This window comes from Budorcas taxicolor, chromosome 7 (assembly GCF_023091745.1).
Source record: "Budorcas taxicolor isolate Tak-1 chromosome 7, Takin1.1, whole genome shotgun sequence".
Classification (NCBI taxonomy): domain Eukaryota; kingdom Metazoa; phylum Chordata; class Mammalia; order Artiodactyla; family Bovidae; genus Budorcas; species Budorcas taxicolor.
Window position 1 is genome coordinate 42,409,976 of NC_068916.1, and position 9,639 is coordinate 42,419,614.

The 9,639-nt window shown below is 43.0% G+C and overlaps 1 pseudogene; it reads right to left on the minus strand.

Annotated features, from left to right (window-relative positions):
- Nucleotides 1-3,567: 3,567 nt before the first annotated feature.
- Nucleotides 3,568-4,149, minus strand: LOC128051580 (chromobox protein homolog 1-like; annotated as a pseudogene).
- Nucleotides 4,150-9,639: the final 5,490 nt, after the last annotated feature.

Here is a 9,639-nt window from a genome sequence, read left to right on the forward strand (position 1 = left end):
TAAAGCCTTTTACTATGTGGATCACAACAAACTGTGGAAAATTATTAAAGAGATGGGAATACCAGGCCACTTTACCTGTCTCCTGAGAAACCTGTATACAGGTCAAGAAGCAACAGTTAGAATCTTAAACATGAAACAACTGACTGAGTCATAATTGAGAAAGTTGTATGACAAAGCTGTATAATATCACCCTGTTTATTTAACTTATATGTAGAATACATCATGCTAAATGTTGGGTTGGAGGAATCATAAGCTGGAATCAAGACTGCTGGGAGAAATATCAACAACCTTTGATATGCAGAAGATACCACTGTAATGGCAGAAAGTGAAGAGGAACTAAAGAGCCTCTTCATAAGGGTGAAAGAGGAGAGTGAAAAAGCTGAATTAAAACTCAACATTCAAAAAACTAAGATCATGGCATCCAATCCCATCACTTCATAGCCAATAGAAGGAGAAAAATTGGAATCAGTGACAGATTTTATTTCCTTAGGTTCCAAAGTCAGTGCTGAAGAATTGATTCTTTTGAATTGTGCTGGAGAAGACTCCTGAGAGTCCATTGGACTGCAAGGAGATCAAACCAGTCAATCCTGAAGGAAATCAATGCTGAATAGTCATTGGAATGACTGATACTGTAACTGAAGCTCAAATACATTGGCCATCTGATGTGAAGAATTGACTCATTGGAAAAGACCTTGATGCTGGGAAAGATTGAAAGCAAACGGAGAATAGGGGAGCAGAGAATGAGATGGTAGGATAGCATTACCGACTGAATAGATGTGAATTTGAGCAAACTCCAGGAGACAGTGAAGGTCAGAGAAGCCTGGCCTGCTGCAGTCCATGAGGTCACAAAGAGTTGGATATGACATAGCAACTGAGCAACAGAAATAAACCCAAGGAGAACTCTGTGGGGCCTTTCTGAGACAGACAACTCCAGCCCCTTCTTGTGCCATGCCTCATGTTTGTAGAAAAGCTTTAGCCTCCTAAGCCTTCCCTGAGTTCCAAAGAACAGATTTAATAGAGGAAGTGAGAAAATGCAGAAACAAAGGAAAACAGTCAAGCAAGACAAAATAATAATAGTTTGGCCATTAAACCGAACGTCTTTAGTTCTTTTTCTCCGGGACAAAAAATGATATTCTAAGCCATGTCCTTAAAGTACTTTGCAGATACTGAAACCCCCATCTGGTGGAGGAAGTTAACTGCATGCTACCACAAGCACATAGGCTCCAGACCAATTTGAACCATGAGGCTAATAATGTTCATTCCTAATTACCTCACCACCAACCAATCAGAAAAACGTGTATGAAGTGATCATGTATTCTGCAACTCTCTCCCTTACCCTGTCTTTAAAAACCTTTCCCTAAAAGCCATTGATGAGTTCAGGTCTTTTGAGCATTAGCAGTCCATATTCCTTGCAATAAATATTGTACTTTACCACAACCTCGTATCAATCAATTGGCTATATTGTGAACAAGTGAGAGGACCCTATTTGGTTCAGTAACAATTTGATCTTGATTTTTTTTTCTGCTGTTCACTTCCCTGTGAAATTTGTTTTGCTACACATTAGGAGCTGTGGTTCAGGATAGCTTTCTAACTTCATGGAGCTATCCCTTCTCTTGCTGCTAAAAAGTGGTTGCTCACTCTCTGACATTTCCTGGTCTATCCCTGTTTTTTCAGAGCACAGTCACTATTGGATTGGGCAAAATCCCTTCTAATTTCATCTGCTGTTCTCAAATTGGCTTGCTAAATTTCCCAATAAATATCTATTGACAATTTTGTTGTTCTCCTGTTTTCAGGTTGTCAGATAGCTTCTTGTTTTGCTTTGCTTCCCCCAGACAGACTCCAATAGCGTGCTGGTGTTGTGACCCTCTATTTTGTCCTCACCCCACTGGTACTTTGGATTTATATGGATATGTGCAGGCATGTGCGCTAAGTTGCTTCAGTGCTGTCCAATTCTGTGTAATGCTATGGACCATAGACCACCAGGCTCCTCTGGCCACGGGATTCTCCAGGCAAGAATACTGGAGTGGGTTGTCATGCCCTTCTCCAGGGGATCTTCCCAACCCAGGAATCGAACCCTCATCTCTTAGTTTCCCAAAAAGTGGCAGGCTAGTTCTTTACCACTGCACCACCTGGGAAGCCCTCATAGAGATAGCTTGTCACTTAATATTGTTATAAACACTATTGATGAGATTTTGCCATCTAGTTTCTCTGGTTGTTTCTAGGACTGAATACAATAAAAACTCTACCACCAAGACCAACTTTCTAGAATCCTCAACTAAGGCTTTTACATCCAAAAAAGGGGGAAAGTTTACATTTAAACAAAAGTTTTCACAAAAACCTAACACACGCCTAAAAATTACAATGGAGTTCTAGATGCAGATCAAGACGGTGTCAACAACTGATGGATCTCATGACTCAAGACAGCATTTTGGATTTTAGTTAATTCTTAAGATTAAAAAACTTGTTTTGTTTTAAAGTGAACCACTGCCCCAGTATGAAAATTTATCTTCTCCTGAGACCAGGGCTTTTGAAATCATTCAACTCTTGAACTTGTGCTGTCAGTGACTGAACCCTGCCACCAATGATTTCAAAGTTCAAAAAACAGAGGCTCCAAGAGTTTTCCACCCTATGAGCACCAGTCCTTGTCTTTCCCTACTTACTTACCTTCTATACCACTCTCTGCCCTTCCTGAAATACTTCACCAGTGGCTTGGATGGAGAAGCTGATATTTGTAACTTCACAATAGGAAATGAAAGGGTCTTCTTGTCAGTTTCATGAGTAGCACCTCTAAGACAGAATGATCTGCCTGTGTATACACTCCAATAAGACTTTTCCTCCTCAACCAGTTTCCATTTCCCAAATGGCAGCTTTGGTAGTTCCTTATTCCTTTGTTGGGAACAGCATTAAGCTCAGGCAGGGGAATACCTTGGCTTCTAAGTTTCAGGCATTCACAGCTTTTAAACAGTCTCTCACAGTCCTCATTTAGGTTGCCAATGACATTTTTTGAAAGGATACAATATTCTGGACACTGAACCCAATCATCATTAGTTGTTCTTTCCTTTGTTTCACCGTTTCCCCAAATTTTAACAAAAATGATCCTAACCCATCTCCCTTCTTTCCCACCCCACCCCACCCACCCCAAATAATACACCAGTAATAGCCAAAAACTACACACATGCTGCGCTGTAAAAATGCAGAGTTAACCCTATCGGGAAGAAGGCTGTGTGGGTTGTGGAGATGCTCTTTGAAGATCTACAGTGTCTTTTGCTCTCCCACATCCCATTCTACGTTTTGTCCTTCATAGAAGGCCCTTTGCTTTTTTTTTTCCAGCAAAGTTCAGAACGGGTTGCCTTGAAACACTGACCCTCCTTCCCCTCCACCAGGATGGGTGTGCAAACAGCATGGAGCGGCTTTGAAGCCCTGGGCTGCTGTAGGGCACAGAAACTATACTGGCTCTTCAAAGGACATCTTCTCAAGTGACCTTCATGGTGTCAAGACAAGGAGAACTCCTTCTTTCCCCACTTGAAACCCACAGTCAGATGTGACAGGGGCTGGTATTCAAGAAAGTTAATTCTTATCATCTTTTTTGTCATCATCCTCTGAGGGGTAAGAATGCCACGTCAGCCTTTCCTCATAGAAGGATATAACAACCTGCGGGCACTTGACATTGGCTTCCTTGGCAGGGACCAGATCAGCCTCATCAGAGTTCTTCCATTTCATTAGGAGCATGAGTTCTCCACTGGAGTCCGTAGCTCCAATAATCCGCTCTGGTTCCAAACCCGGGCAAAGCGTCGTGGCTTTTCTGACTCTTCTTTCTTCTTCTTTGGTTTGCTCTCCTCCCCCTTATCTTCCGAATCAGAATCAGCTTTGCGCTTGCCTCCCTCTGATTTATCTGTCTCGTGTGCTGTTTTCTGTGACTGCAGAAACTCAGCAATGGTCAGGGCAATCCAGGTTCTCTTCTGGTTCCCGTGTGTTATCCTCATGTGAGAACCCCTTCCACTTTAGGAGATACTCCACTTTGCCCTTTACCACTCGACGGTCTAGAACTTTTTCCACCACATATTCTTCTTCCTCTTCTTCTAGCACCTCCTCCACTTTCTTCTTGTTTTGTTTTTCCCCCATAGTGCCCGCCAGCTTTCTGGTATAAAGGATGATGCTGCTCGGGTCTTGCAGTCGTCAACCCTCCCTACGCTGGTTCAAGCGCCCAGGCTGCCCCGTCCGTCCTCTTCCCAATTTACTGTTTCCTCTCCAGCCCAATCCCCCAGCCGCCCACCCAACCCACATAGCATTGTCTTAGTCTACTCAGGCCAAAGGGCGACCCTCCGAAAGTATTGTTTTTATACGAGAAACGTTGAAAAAAATCTAAATGCAATTCATTCACTGAGGGATTTTTAAAACAATCATTGTTAAATGAATAATGGGATACCTCTCAGATATTGCAAATGTTGTTGTGTTTGTTGCTGCAACCCCATGGACTGTACCCCACCAGACTCCGCTATCCGTGGAATTCTCCAGGCAAGAATACTGGAGTGGGTTGCCATTCCCTTCTCCAGGGGATCTTCCTGACCCAGGGATCGAATCTGGGTCTCCCACATTGCAGGCGGATTCTTTACCATCTGAGCCACCAGGGAAGCCCTACAAATGATGGTGTAGTGCTAAGCTTATTGACACAGAAAGCAGTCAATGATTTATCGAGTGACAAGCCAAAAGCTTTAAAACAGCCATTATAATGTGGTGAGTAGGATGACTATCTCAAACCCCAATGTGTAAAAATTTCTTCCATCATAATCAATCACCATTTGTGGAAAGGTTAAACACAATTTTCCATGTCTACTACAGTCTGTTAAAAATGTATTCAGAAGGATAGTCAGTTCCTGTTTACAGGAGAAAATTTGAAGAGGGCCAGGCCACATTTGGGCTTTCTGGGTGGTCCTAGTGATAAAGAACCCACCTGCTAGTGCAGAAGACATAAGAGATGTGGGTTCAATTCCTGTGTTGAAGAGCCCCTGGAGGAGGGCATGGCAACCCACTCCTGAACCTTGCCTGGGGAATCCCATGGACAGAGGAGCCTGGAGGGCTACAGTCCATAGGGTCACAAAAAGTCGGACACAACTGAAGCAACTTAGCATGCACACATGCACATACTCAGGCCTCTTATACTCACTCTTAGGCATCTGTGATGGGCATAACAATGATCTCCCCCCAAATCCACATTCTAATCCCCAGAACGTGTGAATATATTATGTAACATAGTAAAGGAGAATTAAGGTTGCACATGGAGTATATAGAATAAGTTTGCTAATCAATGGACTTTGCAATAGAGAGATTATCCTAGATTATCTAGGTGGGGCAAATACAATCAAAAGGTCCCTTAAATGTGGAAGATGGAAGCAGAAGTGAAGTGACATGGAAAGGACTTGGCTCAACAATGATCCTGGAGAAGGAAATGGCAATCCAATTCAGTAATCTTACCTGCGAAATCCCATGGACAGAGGAGCCTGGCGGGCAGAGTCAGACACGACTGAGGGAGGGGCAGAGCTTTTGATGGCAGAGCGAGCACTGTGGCTGAGGACTCCCGGCTCCCAGGCCTCTCTCACCAGATAGGAGCGTGGAAAACTAGAGTCTAAAATATGCCTGAGGGCTTTCCTGGAGAAGGAAATGGCAGCCCACTCCAGTATTCTTGCCTGGAAAATCCCATGGACGGCGGAGCCTGGTAGGCTACTGTCCATGGGGTCGCACAGAGTCGGACACGACTGAGTGACTTCACTTCACTTCCTGGTGGCTCAGTGGTAAAGGATCGCCCCCTGCCAAAGCAGGGGACGCGAGTTCCACCCCTGGTCTGGGAAGACCACACGTGGCAGAGCAGCTGAGCCCATGCATCACAGCCACTGGGCCGGGGCTCTCAAGCCCAGGAACCACAGTACTGAGGTGTGTGGGCACCAGAGCCCATGTTCTGCAACAAGAGGAGCCACCGCAGTGAGAAGCCCATGCCCCTGCCACTGGAGAGCAGCACCTGCTCGCCACAGCTAAAGAAAAGCCCACGCAGCAGGAAGACCCTGCACAACCATAAATAAAATCACTAAAAAAAAAAAAAAATGATCCTTTGAAGATACAGGAAGGGGCTATAAGCAAAGGAATGCAGATAGCTTCTAGAAACTGGAAAATCAAGGAAACATACTGCCCCTAGAGTCTCCAAAATGAACACAGTCCTGCCAACATTTTGACTTTAACCTAGCAAGACCTGTGCCAGACTTCTGATTTTCAGAACAGTAAGACCAAAAAATTGTATTGTGTTAAGCCAATAGAGTGTGGATCACAATAAACTGGAAAATTCTGAAAGAGATGGGAATACCAGATCACCTGACCTGCCTCTTGAGAAACCTATATGCAGGTCAGGAAGCAACAGTTAGAACTGGACATGGAACAACAGACTGGTTCCAAATAGGAAAAGGAGTACGTCACAGCTGTATATTGTCACCCTGCCTATTTAACTTATAGGCAGAGTACATCATGAGAAACGCTGGGCTGGAAAGAAGCACAAGCTGGAATCAAGATTGCCGGGAGAAATATCAATAACCTCAGATACGCAGGTGACACCATCCTTATGGCAGAAAGTGAAGAGGAACTAAAAAGCTTCTTGATAAAAGTGAAAGAGGAGAGTGAAAAAGTTGGCTTAAAGCTCAACATTCAGAAAACTAAGCTCATGGCATACGGTCCCATCACTTCATGGGAAATAGATGGGGAAACAGTGGAAACAGTGTCAGACTTTATTTTGGGGGGCTCCAAAATCACTGCAGATGGTGACTGCACCCATAAAATTAAAAGACGCTTACTCCTTGGGAGGAAAGTTATGACCAACCTAGATAGCATATTCAAAAGCAGAAATATTACCTTGCCAACAAAGGTCTGTCTAGTTTAGGCTATGGTTTTTCCAGTGGTCATGTGTGGATGTGAGAGTTGGTCTATGAAGAAAGCTGAGCACCAAAGAATTGATGTGTTTGAACTGTGGTGTTGGAGAAGACTCTTGAGAGTCCCTTGGACTGAAAGAAGATCCAACCAGTCCATCCTAAAGGAGCTCAGTCCTGGGTGTTCATTGGAAGGACTTATGCTGAAGCTGAAACTCCAATACTTTAGCCACCTGATGCGAAGAATTGGCTCACTGGAAAAGACTCTGATGCTAGGAGGGATTGGGGGCAGGAGGAGAAGGGGACAACAGAGGATGAGATGGCTGGATGGCATCACTGACTCGACGGACATGAGTTTGGGTAAACTCTGGGAGTTGGTGACAGACAGGGAGGCCTGGTGTGCTGCGATTCATGGGGTCGCAAAGAGTCGGACACAACTGAGTGACTGAACTGAACTGAAGCCAATAGATTTGCATTTAATTTGTTATAGCAGCAATAGAAAATTGCTATTTTACAGATTTACCATCATTTGAATTTTCAAACCTAGTCTCAGTTCAGAAACAACACCCCTTTGCATTATTAGACTCAAGACTAATAAAAGGATCCCACCCCATTTCTCACCATCAACAGGGCTTGACAAAGAATCTCATCAGTCCTGTTGATCTCCATCACCACCCCCATCCATCTACATTGATAAGAAGAGAAAAGAGGGAATGGTTCCCCAATTGCTTCTTTCCTAAATTCTGCATCCAGAGATCTGTCTCACAGTGTGGTATCTGATGTCTCTCAGATCGGTGACTCAGTTTATTTCTTTGTTTTGGCCACACTGTGTTTGTGATCTTAGTTACCTGACCAGGAATTGAACCTGGACATGGACCACAGCTATGAAAGCACTGAGTCCTAACCATGGACCACCAGGGAACTCCCAGTGACTCAGTTTAAACTGAAACAGAAAGAATCCTATTTTAGTATCCTGCTACACAATCAAATACATAGTAATTGCTAAATAAATACATGCAGCCCTTGAGACCAGCCTATATATTAAATTTGATGTTAAAACAAAATTTCTTGTACAAAGTCCTTGCTGGGTGAACATTTTTCACAAGTTCATCTTGTCAAGTCCCCGTCAAGCTTCTGCTCTTAGCTAGCTTGGAAATTGATCTCTTCCTAGCAAGTTTTCCTATCCTGCATGCATACATCAAAGTACGATGTGTTCCCTTTAATAATCTGTTTTAAGATATTTTGTGCAGACAGTGGTTGCCAAAGGCTTTGCTGAGATTATCTCTGGTTTGCAAAACTTGCCCCACATCCAAACTGGCAAAGTGATGAAGACAGAACTCTCAGCTCCTGCCAGGTTTCTATGGGGGATGCTTACAGTTTCTTGGCATAAAGGTAGAAATTAGAGTTGTCAGTGGTATGCATTGAATTCTTGTTAATGATGTTATTAGTATCAATATCATCAGCCTGATACTTAAGGGTACATCCATTAATAGAAATAGCGTTGTCTATATCCATCCTAATGTCATCAACTAAATGAGTTCTATCCTCTGGGACTAATTATTCTTTTGAGCTGAGAAATGAAGGTGATTGTTAATTTGGTACCAAGAGATTCATCACTTTCAGGACTCCTTTAGGGACTGTTTCTGCTCCATCTGAAAGTTTGATCTCTTTGAATTAAAATTATACAGACTCAGGTTTTGAACACACAGTATGACTGAAAAGTATCTTCCCAGATGTTGGGATGGGAAATTGGGGGTTGGAGGATTTGGTTTTCATGTGTGGCTCAGGTCCCACAGCACATGTGGCCTGGCCTTCTGGCGACAAGGAATGTTGGTGGGGCCTAGGGACTTAGCATAATAAGTCCTCCCTAACCAGCGCCACATGGGTCCTCCCTGGAGTGTTTAATAGGAAACTTAAAAAAAAAAATAGATGCTTACTTTTCTGTAATAATGCAAACAGTCAACAGGGAACTTGCAGTGGAAGAATCATGCTTTCTCAAAGAGCAGGCTAATCAGAAAAACTCAACAGGGTAAAACCCTGTGGCTTGCTGGCAGCCAACTCACTCAGCGTGGATCATATACACACACACACACACACACACACACACACACATACATATATGCATATATATGTTTATATGCATGCATACATATATGTGTATGTCTGTATACACACATAGACACGTCTGCTATTTATTTATAAAAACTTTTAAACTTACAGAGAAGTTACAAAAATAGTAAAAAGAGAATCCCTTTCAGTCAGGTCCTCCTAACGCTAACCATAGTACAGTTATCAAAAGCAGGGAGTTAACTAAACTATAGGCTTTACTTACATTTCACGAGCTTCTTCACTAATGTCCAAAGAGTATCTCGTATTGCATTTTTTGGTGTTGTGTCCAATCAAGGATACCGTGATTTTTTAAAAAATTTTTGTATAGCCAATTAACAACATTGTAATTGTTTCTGGTGAACAGCGAATGGACTCAGCCATATATATACGTGTATCCATTCTCCCCCAAACCATTCTCCCATCCAGGCTGTCACATAACACTGAGAAGACATCTATGTGCTATACAGTAAGTCCCTGTTTGTTACAGCAGCGTGCATATCCATCCCAAACTCCTTAGCTATCCCTTCCTCCTGGCAACCATAAGTTTATTCTCTAAGTCTGTGAATGGCTCTCAGATTGGGTTTTTTTTTTTTTTTTTGGCTTTTTATTCATTGTTAAATGAGGA